Below are 18,158 nucleotides of genomic sequence, written 5' to 3' on the forward strand. Positions count from 1 at the left end.
GCTTATCTAATAAAACACAGCACATGTACAATGTTGCATCAAGAACCAAATGATATTCATGCTTGTAGATCAGGCTGGGGAAAAGACTAATCTGAATTTCCATCTGTCAGCTAACTAGTTTCACTGCAGAGTAAGATAAAGATGATCCAACAACAAGTCAAAGTCTAGGACCTCTGTCCCTTATTCAGCTTTTGTTGTAAAAGGTTTTCTAAAGTTTCTGTGCTCAATTTTTAAGCTCAGATAGAGAATACTAGTCTTTCCTCCTTCAACTCTTTTTGTATCCTACATTGTACGCACTGGAGTCAGGAGGAAAAAAGAAAACATACATTCTCCAGGTGACAAGCATTTAAATTATTTCATATCCTGTAAGCCAAATAATGTAGCAATATTCTGAAACAAACAAACAAAAAAAAAGAGGAGTCTTGCCAACTCAAGAAAATCCTGCTGTACAGGCTGTTGGGTTCTCATCAATGTGCCAAGGTAACCTACCTCTGACTTACAGGGCATGTAGGCCACAATAAATTTACTGTTCTCCAGAAGTTACAGGGCACTAAAAGACAGCTAAAGCACCTTTGATAATTGCTGTATATTCATTTCACATGTAAGCAATTATTGTGATTGCCACAGGAATATTGCACAACAGTTACACTGTACAGGTGTGAACACAAACAGAAGTGGAACATGAAACATTGACAGAATGCTCCAGAGCCCAGGGTGCCTAAAGCAGCTGCTGAGTGCTACTGGAGATTCTACCAGGCATCTGAAATCAGACTGAAGTCTCCAGCTCATTTTTCATAGGATGGGTGTCCATACCACAAAAACTGACTGTGACACCCAGCACTCCAAACAGCAAGCTCATGGCTCAGCAAACAGACTTCTGTTCTGAGCTACCTGTTACACACACAGACACACACTTATCTTACCTGCAATTAAAGCATGTCAACAGGTCAGCAAGGAAAAATTGGCTCTGGCAGTTCTTTCATTTGGTGAAGAATCTAGACTTAAACTTTCTTCAGATTTCAGCAGCATTCAGCTTTCCACTACACACAAGGAAAGGCAGAGAAAGTAGAAAAGTAAAAATTATCATTCTCCATTAACAGAAATCTGGCAGTTTAAAAACTGAGAAGGAAAAAATCTCCATCTTAAAGAAAACAAGATAATAAACTCTCAAATACCCAGGAGTAGTAGTAACAGAGGATGTTTCACACCACAAGACACGTCCACACAGACAAGGTCAGAGCTTCCAGGCTTTTCACCAATACCTAGTGAGAAGCCCTTGAAAACACCAAGGGCATCATCAGCTAAGAGTCCACAGCACTGCAGAAGCAATCCATATTTGCCTTCCTTGCTGCCTTCTGCTCACTGCTGCAACTGAAAAACATTTCCATCCATGCTGCAACCCAAAAACAATCATGCATAACACACTGAATAAATCTGAAGCAATTAAGAAACTCTTCTGGCTAAAAAGTAACCACTGGGGAAAAAAAAACCCCAAAAATACAGAAGCAGAAAAAAGTGGTATTACACTGAATAGTAAAGCTGGCTACACTGCCAAAAAACTGATTACAGAACTCACTTTTCAGACAAGAAATGCATCATAACAGCATCTTGTTAAACAAGCCAAACACATGCAAGGGAGAAGGAGAAACCCACACCTTTCTGTCAACACTGAAGTAATTCATATAAATTTATATTTGACATGTAACAAGGCTGCACACATACAGAAAAATGCAAGTATGAAAAGCGTGTCTATTCATTTACACAGTGCTTAGCATTCAAAATTGATTTTACAGACATCCTGCTAACCTGCCTGACAGAAATTCCTCCAGACTACACAAATTAATTCAAAATAAGGAGACTGTCATTTTTCTGTGTCTTATAAGCAGGGAGGTAAAACTCTGAAAGTTCTCAGTATGCTGAAAGGAATCCTGCAAAAATTTAGAAAGTATATACATCAAGGCAAAAATATTTTTTATAAACGTAATTTTTAACCAAGAACTCATAGTTTAAAACAGGTTCTTAAACAGCTTTCCCATCAGGGGAGCATGAACAAAACAGCCAAAAATTACAGCCTTATGGGAAGACTCTGTTTTTATATTGCAAATATAATATGGTTTCAGTACATGCAAGACTACTGACCCATTGCCAATTCATGCTCCTGAATTTCAGGGATGATTATATCAGGTTCCTCCACAGATGTAACCAAAAATTTCATGAAGAGACTTTTAGCATAATTTTCCCCCTCGACTACAACAAAGAGGTAGCCCTAAAAATTAGCCAGTTTCCAAGTGAAATGGTAACAGGGTCAATCTCTCAATCCTCCAGATCATCTCTAAAACATTTCCTGTAGTAAAATACTGTTCACAAAATTCTACCTCACTAACCCTGCTATTTTTAATATATTTTCTTATTACTCAAAATCATTACAAGTGAGGGCTCTAAAGGAAGAAGATTTCTCCACAATTTGTAATTAATAGTAACTTCTCTCCTGTTTGCTTCATACATTCATCGCATCTGGTCATAAAAACAAGGTTCCAAGTTTAATTTGTTGAACACATTCTCCCTATTTTTGTTTTGCTGTATCATTTATCTGGGTAAATTTCCAAGCGGAGCCTATACACTTATGTTCTTGACCAGATTGTCTTTTGGATTAAACAATTATTTTTTCCCACAGACTCTATAGAAATAACTCTTCCCAGCATATGTTGGAAAGGAGTATGTAATAATCATCTGTGGAGGGGCTTGAAGTAAACAGAATTAAGAGGACATTGGGGGAGGGCAAAACCTCTCAGCAGATTTGTTTTAAAAGATTCCAGCATGCATCTATCTAAACATCACCTTTTATCTAGAACCACAAGCCTGAAATTGAAAATTGGTACAAGAGACTGAAACCAGAGCCAATGAAGAACGTGAAGAACATTTCCGACGTGGCTAGTGCATGATCTCAAATATATGCTTAATAAAAAATTACACAGTGGTGGCAATATTAGGGTTTCAGAGTTTCAGCTTCAAATATCAGTGTTTCAGCTTCAAAGTCCTGCAAGACTGACTCAATGAATCTTTGTTACTACTACCAAGGCAGTAAAGAAAATCACAAAGGTCTGTTCTTTTGTAGGCTACAGAAGTTCTTTTGTAGTCTACGAAAATTTCTCTATGATATGCAGTTAATGTGCAGGTTTTAGAGAGAAGGCATTCAGAACATGGAACGATGTCCTGAACCAACATATGTAAAAAAATATGAATCTGAAACCTTAGCACCAAGCTATGGAAAATGTCCAGAACCTAAGTACCTTTAGCTTCCTAAATAATTTGGGAAAAAAACACCCACATAAAACCAAACCCACACAAACACCCCTTAGGTTAAAATGCAAAAGAAAACTCAGTCTACTGTATGAAAGAACAAAAATTTGAATAATTCAGGAAGTTCCAATTTTGAATCATCCTTTTTAATATTATTTTTAAAAGCTGTAATTAAATTAAAGAAGCATGGTGATAATTGAACTGAGAGCTTCCTGTAGTTGTGGCCCAGGAGAGTCATATTAATCACACAGTATCACCAGTTTAGTATTGCCAGATAGGAAATAATACATCCTTATCTCCAGGGAGCACTGACACTGCGATCTCTTTGCAGGCACTGACAAACCACTTCTGCCAAGCACACTCTTGCCTTATGTAACGTTCTTGGAAGAGCAAATATTTTGCTTTTGCATCAAATACACAGCTTTTTAAAAGCAGGCAACCAGGTAAAAAATAATACACATCTGCATTCTGTATCCTGGGTGGTAAGGAAGGGGAACAGAGGGAGCGAGAGGAGATTAAAAAGGTTCTGACTTCTCATTTCTGAAAACTGCCACAGGTGAGGAAAACATAAAATGGTAGAAGAGCTGCTCAAAAACTTTGAACCAGACACAAAAATGTTTTATTTTATCTAATATTTTCTATCTCATGTGATTTATATGAATTTTCAATATTTTCTGGATCACAGTATTCATACAAACCATATGATTCATAATTATAGGAATATAAGAAAAAATATATATCTCAGCTCACAATGCTTCAATAGCCTGAAATTGTCCTAAAATGAGAGTGGTGAGGCGTGCATATTAAGAAGCTTTAGAGCATAATCAATTCTTAGTAGTACCCTTCATGAATTAGGATGCTCTACTTTGTATTTTGAGATCACCAAATCATAACAGACAGCAGTTTTCAATGTTTCCTCAGTCCACAACAGAGCAGACTTTCTTTTAACAGGCAAGTTACCAGGACACTCTCAGAATGGCAAAACCCTTTTCAAGGATTTACACATTCTCTTTGTCTCCCTCTGTTTTGTTTTTTTTTTAACACAATTAATTTTGAGCTCAGGGTTATACTGCATTTTATTTGTGAGGAAAGTTGTCCTTAGAGACTGTATTGCATCCCATGCATCTTAACCTACACCACTACCCAAGCTGGATATTATGAAAGATGCATAGCTTTGTGGTTTGGGAAATTCAAATTGCTTTCCTTATCTTTCCCCTTCATGTGAAAGCCCAAGAAAATAATCCTAGAAACCATAGTCCACAGATCTATGAATCAATACAAATACTCCAAGTACCAACAGATACCATTCAAAACAGCAGATGGACTTTAAAATATTAAGAAGGAAGCATGTTCCGGTTTCATACATGCATGAATTAAGATAACAAACACATCCTAGAGGTGATACCTCCTGGGAAATCTCCCTCTGTGAGTAACAAACCAGAAATCTTCTAAACTGCTAATTTTACATGAAAATGGGCCTATTTGCTTTTGATTTAAAGATCAGTTGACACTGCAAGGCTTCCTCAAATCCTTGTATTCCTTCTGCTATTCACAGTTTTGCTGAATAACATGCAGCTGAAATTAAACCCCTTGTTTAATGTCACTGTTGTTATCCCTATCATTTGGACAAGAAATATCATGCAGTGAAGAAGCCTTTCTGCTTTGGACTGTTACTGGGCAAACAATTAAAGAAAAAGAATTAGTGCATTCACATAAACACAGGCTACGAGGGCAGCACAATAGAGGGCTGTTAACAACATACAGCAGGTTACATGAAAGAGTTTTCCAAATTTTCACTAGCACAAGCTGATTAGGTCTGCGTGGCAGAGAGCAGACTCACACAGGTCTGGAAGCAGTAAAACCCTAGTGGCTTGGATGCAACACCACACAAATATGAAAAATTGTTTTCAAAGCTAATCCAGGCATCTTCACACCACACTTCCTTGCACTCCCTGTTCTAGGATTTGCTCCTGCAGAGCCAGGGTGGGTACAGCCATGCCCACAGTCACTTTTTCGTGTTGTTATCTCTGACAGGGAGTTCTAGCTACTTTTCAACAGCCACAGCACTGCAAAGCCTCCCTCATCTACTCCATGCAGGTGAAAAGGAAAAAAAAAACAACAGAGAAAGAGGCAGAATGTTTTGATATCTTCTAGATCCTCCCTGTCAGTTGAAATATAAGAGTAGAGGTACTGCAGTGAATTCTCAGTACTGTGCTCTCCCTGGATTTTACACATCATGCTGCACCACAGTAACCATCTCCGTTTTGTACTCAAAGGATGAAAAAAAACACCTCAAAGTCATCTTGTCCTTCCCCCTGTGCCATGGTAACACACATCATGTTTCTGTCACAACTCACAGCTGCTTTCATTACCTGTTCTTAAAATCATACATAACTTTTTCTGATAATATATTCCAATGTAATTCAGTCTTACCAAGCAAGGAAAGAAAACAGATCACTGCAAAAAACACATTTATCTCATACACTTAGACAAACCCTCACTTTCTCATTTCTCCACTGTCTTCTTCACTTCTTTGAAGCTAAAATAACAGTTTATTCAGTCATTCCTACAGACATCCAGGTATCCTTACTGCTCTTCTCCAGACTCCTTCCAATGGGTTCATATTCCCTTCTTTTTTTCCTTTTAAACTATTTTTAAATTAATTCCATCTTCAAAACATGACACTACATCAATATTGGCTGGAAAGATTACTTCATTTGACTTGTAGAACATATTTCCATTTACATATATATGGTGCAGACACAGGATCCCACAGCAAGAACTGGAAAGGTCCTTAAGGTCAACTGAAACAAGCCTCAGAGAGAAGCATTTGGTCCTTCCGGCCTTCTCCGACTGCTCCCACCACACAGGAGGCAGAAATTACTTTAAAGAAGCCTTGCTGTGTTTGAAATAAGGAACTGTGTTATAGGGCTTTGCAATACAAACTTCAGTCCCAACTTAAGAACCAGCTTTATTTAAGAAAACCTTCTAAGAGCAGAATTCAATCACTTTGACTGAAGATATTATTTAATTTTACAATTCTATAACAATGCTGACTCCTGTTATTCTTCTTGTCTACTAAAATATATAAATACTTCCTGTATATATCTAAAATAATCTCACACCCCTAAACAAGAACACTATCTCATTAGTCCATTTCTAGGGAAAACCATGTTTTTCAAGTAGTTTAGCACTTGCCCACAGTCAATTCTTTAATAAGAATGAAATTTTGACAGTTTCTATAATAGAGTCAAGCTACCAGACACCTACTGCTCCTCTTCTGTTAGCATTTTGGAAAGAGAAATTCTATTAATCTAATGGTTTAATCTTAAAAATAAAATCATATGGGCTACCGCTTATTTCTTTGTAATCTTCTACTGCTTTGGGAGGGTTTCATTTCCAAGAAAACTACTAGAACAGATAAACAACTGCGTCTACTTGCCCCTTGGCCCTGACACCTGCACAGACAGACACTGCAATCCCCCTGCTCAGTGGCACAGCATTACACACACCCTCCCTGAGTTAAGGAACTGCAGCAGCTCAAGGATTACATCAGCCAGCCCTTACTCTTTCAACAGCGTTTTTGTAAACCTTCAAACTTAAACTTCCCTAACTGCTCTAAAACTCACTCTTTCCTCACACCAGCTTAGGGCTTTAGCACTTGCCTTGGACATCATGTTCCCCTCCAAGTCCTAGTATCTTTTATTGGACCTGAGGTGAAGAAACAAACAAAAAAAGACCTCAGCCTGCTTTGCATTATCTGTCCACAGCTCCACTAGTCAAACAGGAGCAAACCTCCTCTGACTTTCTTTTTGCTACCTTTCTATTTCTATAACGATTTCTCATTATTCTTTTTGAGTTAGCCATTCTGAATTTTTAATTATATGTATGTGTGCTTTATTTTTGCACTTGTCCTTGGCAATCCAGCTGGGAATTCCTTTCCCTCCTTGCATTTGATGTCAAAGGGCTCACTAGTAGCCAAGCCAGCCTTTCCCTACTTTTCATATTTTCCCCCGTGGAAGAATAGTTTCAATTTCTGCATTAGCATATGCCACAGACTCCAATATTCCTGCTTCTGAATAAATCATATTTTTATCTCAGAATATTTAAATGTACTTTGAATTATAACTGATTAGACCACATTGTCTCCTGACACCAAGCCCAATGCCAAGTGCTCCTGAAACGTTGCTGTTGACTTGATGCCTCTTTTAAATCTGAACCGTTGTTACTTTAAATGTTTGCAAAACAAATGCACACTAGTAAGAGGATATGCCTTGCTGCCAATACAACAAAATTTTATCCCGCTCACTTGCTACTACTTTAAAATCAAACAGTAATGTTTCAGCTAATGAATGTAAGTTGCTAAAAACAGTACTGGCAAAAGATACAATTTGCAAATAAGCATGCATTATAAATGCAGTCTTTGCTAAACCCCCTTAGTTGTTGCTCTCTGAACATTTTTTTCAAACAATAAAGGTTCTCGTGAGAAGAAAAAAAAGTTCTCCAAGTTCAAGGATTCCACTGGCATCAAAGCAAAACAAACCCAGACCCTAACTAGCTGAAGGAAATTTTTCAAAAGAATCTCAATACTATTGTGTGTTCTGCTTTATCAACATCAGCAAGTCAGGAACCCATAAGCACTGGGCTGACAAACAACACCCCTGTAAAAATCATGCCAGCAAAATATGCTGAAAGCAGATGCAAGCACTGACAGTCATAAAAATCTCTGTGTTACCTGGCAGCAAGTTCAAGGAAATATCTTACAGTGTTGTTCACACTACTGGGACCAAAATATTAAGAACAGAATCATTGCAAAGGCAAATCAGTTTCTGTCCTCCATGCTTTTCCTCCACTCAAAATGTACTCTCACTTCACAGGCTTCTCATCCTATGCATATGTTTCAAGAAGCTGATAAAGAACTTTCTAATTGTTTACCTGAAACCACTCCAAGCAGGCAAGCATAATTAATCTTAATGCAAGTCAGCAATTCAGAAAGGAAATTATCCTGTTACACCTATTGCTGACTATGTGTTCTTATGTGTTCTCTGCTTCCGTGTACTGAATGGAAAACTGGCCAATTTAAAGGAAAAAAGAAAAAAAAAAAAAAAGAAAAAAAATTCACAATCCATACCAAAGGCATTTCAAGGACATTGGGTGATTTGAGAACAACATCAGAGCCAAAATAAAAAGGAGCAACACACACTTTTCTGAAGATTTTTATGGTTTGCAGCAAAATTTTTGGCTGCTTAGCACCTGTTGTCACTTTACCTTGGTAAATTCTAATTCCACTCACAGAGAGGAACAGAGCCCTCACTTCCAAAACAAATCCACATTATATGTTGTGGCTGGGGGCATGCACTTCTTGCAAAGTCCAGCACTGGGAATCAATGAGTTCCTCAAAAGTGGAGATAAACTTTTGACCACCACAGGTTTTCTTACAGGAATATGGAATTTATAACACTGAGCTGAAACACATTAATGGCACGAGTGAAGTGTAAAAATGCCACGAACTTGCCAAGAGGAAGCAGCACAGTTCTGTTTACTAACAACCATGGGTCCAGTGCAGCAACTTACTGATGTTCCACCTTCAACTTATCATTATGAAAGGCATACCTCCCCACTCAGGCTTCCTTCTTCCCTTGTATGTTTAAGGCATACATGTTTACAGAAGCACTACTCAGGATCGTGCCAGTGCAGTGATGAAGCAGAAAACCAAGTTATCTCTCCCTCTCAGGTCTGCTGTGTTAGGGCAGGAGCCTGCCACAGCAAGATGAGTTAATTCACTAACAACCCATGCTACTTCTTGGGCTTGGCTGCACAACAGCAACTTTTTAACCACAGCTCTCTGATTAGTGTGTAAAAAACCTAAACATCTGAAAATTATTTCGTTATTACAATTATATTAACTGTTAATTGTTAATAAAACTAACTCAAAAGTATAATATTCTCTCCTGCTCAGCGGTATCTGAGGTTTTACAAAAGATTTTGTGAATGCAAGTGGGATTGATTCTTCAGCAGTTTAACTCTCCAACTGTTAGCCAACAGCTAAATTTAAGTTACAATCCAAAGGTTTACTGAAATATAAAGACTGTCAATACTTTAAGACTTTGATTTGTTTCACATGCTGTACGAAATCCTTCCAACTGTGAGCTTGTTCAAGGCCGTCATTTGATCAGTTCTGCAGGCAAACTCCACTTGTATTGCTAGAATAGTCTTTCTATATAAAAACTTTCACAGAAAGAAATCCTTCCCTTCACCAATATATAATCCAGGCAACTTGCAAAAATGAGCTAGAATCAGAAGGATAATGAGCACAATTGTCTTTCAGTATTAGTTACTGACACAAAGAATCTAGAGTGTTTTCATTACCCCACAGCTTTCCTGTCTTTACAAGAAAAAAAAAGAAAAATACAAGTTCTTCTAAGGCATGCAAATGTTTAAATAAACAAAACCGTGTCTGTCATATGCTTGGAGACTACAGTAGCGGCAGAAAGGGAGAAAACATTTGACTGTGCTTCTAAAGCTAAATGGCAAAAATTACATTATAAGAATTTGCCTCATACTTTTAGCACTAATCTAGCTGTGCTATGTATGCTCTCATACAAAAAGTAGGTAATACCATGCTCATTATGTCTAGATCAGAATTAACTGTCATGGTCTAACTTTACTGTATGCATAGGCAATTCAGTATTGTATCAAAAACTGACCTTTTTTAAAGGAAAGGAAAAAGATAAAGAAGTCATTGATTTCCCAATAACTCACCACCCATGGCAAGCCACCACGGTCACAAATAGAATAAATTTCAGGACAAATTTTCCAACTGCTAGGAGAAGTTGCTGCATTTGGTTCAAGGATAATCTGAGTCAAAGTTTCAACTACATACTGGGCCTCCTGCATACAGATAGCTATGACTGTGTCATGTTTCCAAACTTTCCTCTGCAAATTAAATGTAATCTCACTTGATAGCATAGGTAACACATTCTTAGATTATGTCCTCACATGCTTTGAGCATGTATCACCACTCTCAGAAGCTCTTATCTCACCTGCTCTGTTTCAATTCCACATGGAATTGCCTCACCTGGACATGCCCTTCAGGATCACCTTAGAGAAGAATTTTTTGGCCACATGGTTTAACATGCAAAGCATTCTTGTCATACCATCACTGAGTCCTCAACTGAGACACCCCTACCTTACTAATAGCAAGTCATGATCAATGCCTACGACAGAAAGTAAGGGAAGATTGAGCCCCAAAGCTCCTCAGTGTTCATAATGCTAACTTCAGCTGCTGCATGCTTCCTTACCATCACAGCACTTCCACAGTTAAAGCTGACTCCTTAAAATGCACTGGTGTGTTATAATGGAGTGATACTAAGCCAGAGGCACTTACTGTACACATTCACAAGTGCATTCAAAACTGTTCTTTTAATTCACTAGAACCACAGAACTATTAAGGCTGGCAAAGACCTTCAAGATCAGTAAGTGCAACCTGTGACTGAACATCACCATGTCAATTAAACCACTGCACCAAGCCACATCCAGTCATTTCTGGAACACTCCCAGGGAGGGTGACTCCACCCCTTCCCTGGGCAGCCCATGCCAATGCTTAACAACCTCTTCAGTGAGGAAAATATTCCTAATGTCCAGCCTGAATCTCCCCTGGCACAGCTTGAGGCAATCCTCTCTTGTTGCTTGCCTGGAAGAAGAGACCAACACCCACCAGGTTTTCAAGCTTTTGTAGAGAGTGGTAAGGTCTCCCTTGAGCCTCCTTTTCTCCAGGCTACACATCTCCACATCCCTCAGCCACCCCTCACAGGAGTCACTCTCTAAACTCTTCACCAGCTTCTCTGTCCTTCTCTGGACATGTTCCAGAACCTCAACATCCTTTTTGTGAGGGGCCCAGAACTGGACTGAGCACCTGAGGTGCAACCTCAGCAACTTGACCCAGGTCTAATTGACCTGCTACCCATGACACAATGAAGTCCTAGCTCTACTTTCCAAATAAATTAATAAGATTAGGAATAGGCACTGTTTCTTGTAAGCTGTTTGCATGAGGTTTTAAAACTACAGATATTCTTACAGAGCACCCATACCAGCATCTACTTGCAAGTCTTTATTTGGCCACTATATTGCCAAAAGGACTGAAAAAAATCAGAATTTCTAGGTCACTCATACCCCAACTTTTGACTAGTGCAGACCTTTGTAGTCTCTTCTGGAAGCACCCCAAGGTTGTTTGTCTTTACTCATTACCATAAGAACATTAGAAGTGCAACCATAACACACCAAAAGTATAGGCATCTGCTGTTGTGCACTGCAGTACCTGAGAAACAACCAAAAGCACTGTTCTGCTGGGAGCCTGCCTTGATGCCCTCTGTCCTGGTGCTCGTTCTGACACAGATACAGCACATGACCCTTCTGTTGAGGTGGCAGCTATTTAGCATGAAACTGGCCTACCCCATTAGGCTGAGAAGAGACCACAGGTAAGGTAACAACACCAAGCCGGCTTGTCTGAGTAAAAGAGTCTGAGAGCTTGTCTGTAAACCAAAATATAGCTATAAAATTGTTACCAAAAAGGATTACTGGAACAAGAGGTCAAAAAAGCCTTGTTCTCAGCAGCACATAACAAACACCACAAACATACCAACTACACTAAATATGCCATGGGAGAAAGAGAGGGAGGGAGAGAGAACACATCTCTCTCATGTCTGAGGGAAACTACTGCTCACAGTAACATCAGATCAGGATGTGAAGAACTGCATCTTTAAGAAGTCAAGTATGCTACTCAAATACTACAGAGCTAAACAAGATTCCCATCAGGCTAATTAAAATTTAGAGATTTTTTCAATGAAACCCTCTGCAGGCATCAAAAGGCAGCATCTATATATAATAAATAAAGATATGCAAGGGAGGAACAGCAGCACTTGTGGATAAGTTCTTTGTTAAAAAGAAGTCTTAAAACGATGTATATCAAAGTAATCTTAATAATCCTTCAATGTACAGTTTAACAGAGAAACTGATGCTTCAGATGGTACTGAGAGTCTGTAAATCTGAAGACTTAAGCTTGACAGGCATCAATGCGTCATTATAATCTTTTTGAAGAGAAAACATAGCTATAGATTTCCAAAACTCAGTTTCATGCCAGGATCAAATAAAACCACATTAGCAGCAGTTTCTCCAATTTTGCTTCTCTTGGCTTCAGATTCTATGAAGGTTTGTATCCCATTTAGAGGAATAAAACCCCAAAAATAAAACAAGAAAAACAACTCAAAGCCAAAACCCTTACAGAGTAAAATCCAGATTTTACCAGCACCACCATATAATTTAGACACAGTACAGTTTAAAGAAGAAAAAAAGGAAACTATGTACATAAAGCTAAGTTTCTTCCACGGGCTTTGCCCACACATTTTTCATCAATCTAATATAATTCACTTCTTTTTCAAAGCACATACTGTCAGTCACCATGGGTCAATAAACAGACTAAAACAGCTGTTAGTGGAAGTCAATTGAAAACATTTGTTTTGATTGAGACAGATCAGAGGAAAAGGCATCTGGATGTTCCACAAGTTTCACCACTGCCATCCTCACATCAATATCTCACTGGTACAATCTTGCCCTCTACAATTTTCTCTCTTTCCTTTCTCCCTTTGTTCATTAAAGCAGAGCCAGAGAGAAAGAAACAAATTACAGCATCAGGTCCTAATTCTTAGATTAGTTTCAGATCAGGTGGACTCTTGTACACACATACTCCAGCAGAAGTAAAGTGGCACAGGTAAGGTGAAAACTGTCATTTGACATCACTCCTTCAGGTATTACAAACCCTCCCAATCAACATTTTTTCTAAAAGGTTTACTTCTAGAAATTATGATATAAAACCAGCACAGGGCAGAGACATGGATCTACATTGCATGACCTAACACTACTACCTCATTGGTGTATGAGAGATCTCTATGAATGGATAATTTTTTATCACTGCCTTTTCTCGCTGAAAATGAAAACAAAACTAAGACCTTGTGCTTCCCCACTAAGATGAGGCCCTAAATCCTTCTTACTGCTATATGGGAGAATAAAAACACTGTTGTACTAAAGGAAAACGTAACTAGAAACGCTTGCACAGCATCAGTTTCACATTGATCAACAGAAAACAACCTGGGCAGAGAAAAGAACTGGCAGATTCTGAAGTCACATTCAGTTCAATCGCAAGTAATATGGTGGCATACAAAATCACACAATCAGTTTTATGCATTTTTTTCTTCTTACTGTCATTGTATGAGATCTGTTAATGCTAATCACAAAACCAATCAAACAGCCCAGGGAAGAGAAAAGTCAGACTGAAATAAAAATCTCCAAGTACCATGAAGTATGCCTTAGCCTTTCTCAGTTACTAGAAGCCACAAATCCCAACCTGGCAAACTCCTATACTGGCAGGCTGGCCTTACACACCACGTCCCAGCAGACAGTGGCACCTGCCAGCACCTATGTATTTGTCCACGTGGAGCAATTCAATCATGTCGAGTTGCTCCCAGCACCTTTGTGCAACAGAAAGGTTCACATGACCTCGCTAATAGTTCCTCAAAGATGAGAGAAAGCAACACAGTAATCACTCCGCCAGGGCACACTGCCTTCCCCCGTTACCCGGGCCCCAAAGGTGCCGAGACCTGTACCTTCCTTTGGCATCCAAAGCAAACGCCAACATAGCCTTCGGTGATTCGGTGAGTGGCGCAAGGAGAAAGAAATAATCAATGTTAATTAACCTGTTAAAACAGAAGTCCGAACCCAAACCCAGCACCCAGACACAGGGTCACGGGGGTGACAGCGCCCCGCAGGAATACCTGGCACTCCGTTAGGCGTCACACTTGGGAGGAAAAGCCTTCCGGAAAACAAAAGCTCGTATCCCATGCTCTCACCTCGGCACCTGACCGCTCACACAGCCCCGCGCGAAGCCTGGCTCCTCTCTCTCCCAGAAGTTTGCGACCAACGCAGCCCAAGGGTCGCCCTAAAAACCAACAGCGGAAAAGCCGAGCCAAAAAGATAAAGGGGATTAGGCGGGCATTACTTCCACTGACCTATATACTGCCCTCAGCCCGCGGCGGCCCTGCGGCAGACGGCAGCTGCTCGGCCGGGGGTGACACCGGCCTGACAGCCCGCCCCGCCTGCCGACGAGGCCGAGCGGCGGCGCGACACCCCCGAAACTCGGTGCGGGCCCGTCCCAGCCGCCGCCTCCCCCTCACGGCTCCCGCCCCAGCGGGACCAGCCCCTACCTGGCGCGGGTGGCGGCGGAAAGTTTCTCCGGGGAGGGGCCAGGCGGGCTCCACTCCCTCTCCGCCGAAATCACCGGCTCCGGGAAGGAAGGAAGAAAGGAAAGAGGGAGGTGGCCACCCAGGTAAATCGCCGTCCGCCACGGGACAGCGGAGCCGTCGTTAATCCCTCGGACGGGAGCGCCCTCACGCCCGCCCGCCCCGAAGGCTCCCTCCCCTCAGGCGGGCATCTTACCCCGCGCCCCCCCACGTCCCGCTCCCTCACGGCGGGCGGCCCCCGCTCGGCACCGGCCGCCGAGTTTGTGTAAGCGCGGCCGGGCCGTGAGTCAGAGCGGCGGGGAGGAGCCGCGACCTGCCGGGGGAGGCCCGGCCCGAGGCGGCCTTTGCCGCGCGGGGGCCCGCCGAGAGACGATTCGGGGGGTAGAGCCCGACTTAAGAAACGATTGCCCTGCAATTAAGAAAGCTTCTTGCCATCTCTGCCTGCCTACTTGGAAAACCCGCAAGCCAGAACTACCATTTTAAATCTATCCCGATCTTACAAATGAAAATTAGAGGTAGTTCCCTAATGATACAAGCTGCAAGGTGATCAGTGGCCTGGAGCACTTCTCTGAAGAGAAGCTGAGCGAGCTGAGGTTGTTCAGCCTGGAGAAGGCTCTGGGTGAGTGACCTTGTTGTGGCCTTCCAGTACTTGGGAGCATCTCTCATGAGCAGAGACTGCAGGAGCTGGGCCTTTTTAGTCCAGAGAAGAAAAGACTGGGAAAAAAATCTCATTGATACATACTAATATGTTAAAGACAGGTGCCAAGGGGATGGTGCCAGACTCTTTTCAGTGGTCCGCAGCCACAGGACAAGGAGCAATGGGCATAAACTGAAACACAAGAAGTTTCACCTGAGCATGAGGAAGAACTTTATGTTGAAGGTGGCAGAGCACTGGAACAGAGGTCATGGAGTCTGTGTCTCTGGAGACCTTCAGAACCCATCTGGAGGAGTTCCTGAGTCATCTGCTGGAGGTGATGCTGCCTGGGCAGGAGAGTTGGACTAGATGATCGCCGGAGGCCCCTTCCAACCATATCAATTCTGTGATACCTGAAGTAGGCTCATTAAAAAAGAGTGAGAGGGACCTTTTGTCCCATTATGGGCGCATAATGATAGGACAAGTGCTAAGGCTTTAAAACTAAAAGAAGAGAGCTCTAGATGAGATGTTAGGAAAAATCCCATATTCAGACGGTGGTAAGGCATTGCAGCAGGTTCCTCTGAGCTCTGGATGTTCCTTCCATGGAAGTGTTCAAGGCTAAGTTGTATGTGGCTTTGATCAACCTGGTCTAGTGGGTGGCATCCCTACCCGTTGCAAGAGGTTGGAACTGGATAATCTTTAAGGTGTCTTCTGACCCAAACCTTTCTGTGATTCTGTAACAGTATATAGTTCTTATTTTAAATACCTCACTGTAACTGTGATAGCCTGCTGTGGTGAATAGTTAGGCATAGTTCAATATGCCACTATGTTTTCTTCTTCTTTTTTTTTTTTCAAGGCTTCAGATAAATTAATTAGACTGTAAGTGTTCTTATTATGGTTTCACTAAAGACTCAAAGTAGGAATAGAAGCCGGCCTATTAGGGTAACAACTCATTTAAATAAATGTATAGTGTAATCTACCAAGTGTAATGGTGTTGTCTCTGAGCTCAGGAAGCATTCTTTCCAATGCTCTATGTAATTAAAGGATAATTTACTGAGATTTCTATCGAACAAGACTCACACAAACTAACTCACACTTAGGTATGCCAGAGTTAAGCTTTCCCAACCCAGGGTAAAACCATCATGCAAAAATCCACTAAGAAATATAACTGATGTAACATAACTGAGGTTCCTCCACTCCTCCACTTAGGAAGACTGGAAGAATCATTGGTTCTTGTACTGTATTTTGGCACACATTGAAACTAAATCTAAACTTTAAGGAGCAGGGAGTACTGCCATTTCTAGGGACTATAATTCCTCCCTCACATGCTGTTGTTTATTGGTTTTGGAACTGCAAGATGAAATAGTAAGGCCATATAATTCTTTATTGAAAATGCTATGGCAGAGGTGCTTGGTGCTCAGCAGAGCTAGTAACACCATCCCCTCCCAGTCTGAATCCAGAATCTATTGCCTAGATGTCTGAGCATGCATGTCTCTCTTTGCAGAGCTGTTTTCCAACATTAGATCTGGTATTTCTTTACATAAATTCAGGAAGCGGCTTCCAAGTGCTGCTATTGAGCCTGGGTGCAGAGATGGATGGCATTTGGCTGCTGTCTAGGACAGCAGAGAAGAAGACAGCTTAGGATCTTGGGAGAAACTGAGAGGATACTTGTGTTTAAATTGTTCAGTCTCAGAAGCAGGGGAAGCGTCAGCCAGCACACGGAGCAAAGATGCCCTTAGTGTGAAACTCTCCTCATAAGCAGATCATTAAGGAGTGGGCCTCTGAAGCACTGCCTCTTGCAGATGCTGATAGAATCTAGTTTGCTTCTTTCTGTTGCTGCTCTAAGCATTTTAAAAGTACTCCATAATTATTTTTCCTGTGATAATTAGGTTGAATCCAAGATAGCCATCCTTTTACATCCCTATCTCTTAATGATTTGATAAGCTGTTCTATCACACAGAGTTAGAAGAGATGGAAGTGTAAAGATGGCTTATCACAAGATCACACTAATCCTGCTACTCACCCTCTTTGTTCTGGAGGCATTCTTAGCTGCTGAGAAACACTTCAGCCAAGTGTAAGATTTAGAGGCACAACACGTGAACACAAACACAGCTGACTGACAGCATAATTGCAGGTAGTAAAGGTGGCATGAGATTTCACTACCAGCACTTGCTGGTCTTGAATGTTGTGCCATTGATACCGTTGTGCAGCACCTCTAGTGAAGTTACTAATAATTACAACTAATTTTGTAGTTGCAGTAGTTAGAGAACACAACAACATTTATGCTTATACTTTTGGTCACAAGTTTTACTCCACAGAAAAATCAGGCTTTCTAATGGAATTCCAGAAAGTTTCTGCTTTCTGTGACCCAGGGCAGCATCAGAAAGATATTTTCTGTTGCAGACAAAAAATGACCAAGTGTATCTACAAAGGTAAACCAGACAGCTTTTAGAAGAGCTCTCTTACAGTAGATTTCTTTTTTCATTTTTTCATGTTGCATATTTTATCCATTTGTCCATAAAGAAGTGTACTTTATGCAAAGTATTGAATTACACTCTCCGATTATTTGTCACAGGTGCACTACATAGAGAAAATCCCTAAGACAGAATTAGTTTCATTTAAAGAAACCCAAGTTACTGTCAACAAACCAGAATGCTCACTGTAAATTAAGTGACCTCTGAACTGGGAACCTCTGTCCCATTTAACACAAATTTTTCTTAGATTTGATCTAGATACCATCTCAGTAGAACAAGCCTATACCATGTTTGCTTCTTAGCAAGAGATCTGATTTCCAGGAAAGGTGTTAGAAAATAAACATTTCCCATTTTAGAACGAAGAGAAATAAGGCATTTTCCAAGTCATGTTATATGCCTTACTACAGCCATTGTTCCGTATCTTCTCTGAGCAACAGGAAAAATTAAAGTTTGCTTTAA

The 18,158-nt window shown here is 40.7% G+C and overlaps 1 protein-coding gene across 8 annotated transcripts in view; it reads right to left on the reverse strand.

Moving 5' to 3' along the window:
- Positions 1 to 14,741, reverse strand: part of FHIP1A (FHF complex subunit HOOK interacting protein 1A) — a 78,888-nt gene extending 64,147 nt beyond the window's left edge. For 2 of the 8 annotated variants that reach the window (XM_064710865.1, XM_064710858.1), the window contains exons 1-3: positions 14,556 to 14,741; positions 14,202 to 14,290; positions 924 to 1,040 (exon numbers count right to left, since the gene is read on the reverse strand). The gene's annotated coding sequence lies outside the window, so the exon portion shown is untranslated. Of the gene's footprint in view, positions 1 to 923; positions 1,041 to 13,958; positions 14,047 to 14,126; positions 14,507 to 14,555 lie in introns of those variants that run through there. The other 6 variants (XM_064710859.1, XM_064710861.1, XM_064710860.1 and 3 more) reach the window with 6 other exon arrangements.
- Between the last annotated feature and the right edge of the window lie 3,417 nt (positions 14,742 to 18,158).

Source organism: Zonotrichia leucophrys, chromosome 4, assembly GCF_028769735.1.
Source record: "Zonotrichia leucophrys gambelii isolate GWCS_2022_RI chromosome 4, RI_Zleu_2.0, whole genome shotgun sequence".
Lineage (NCBI taxonomy): Eukaryota > Metazoa > Chordata > Aves > Passeriformes > Passerellidae > Zonotrichia > Zonotrichia leucophrys.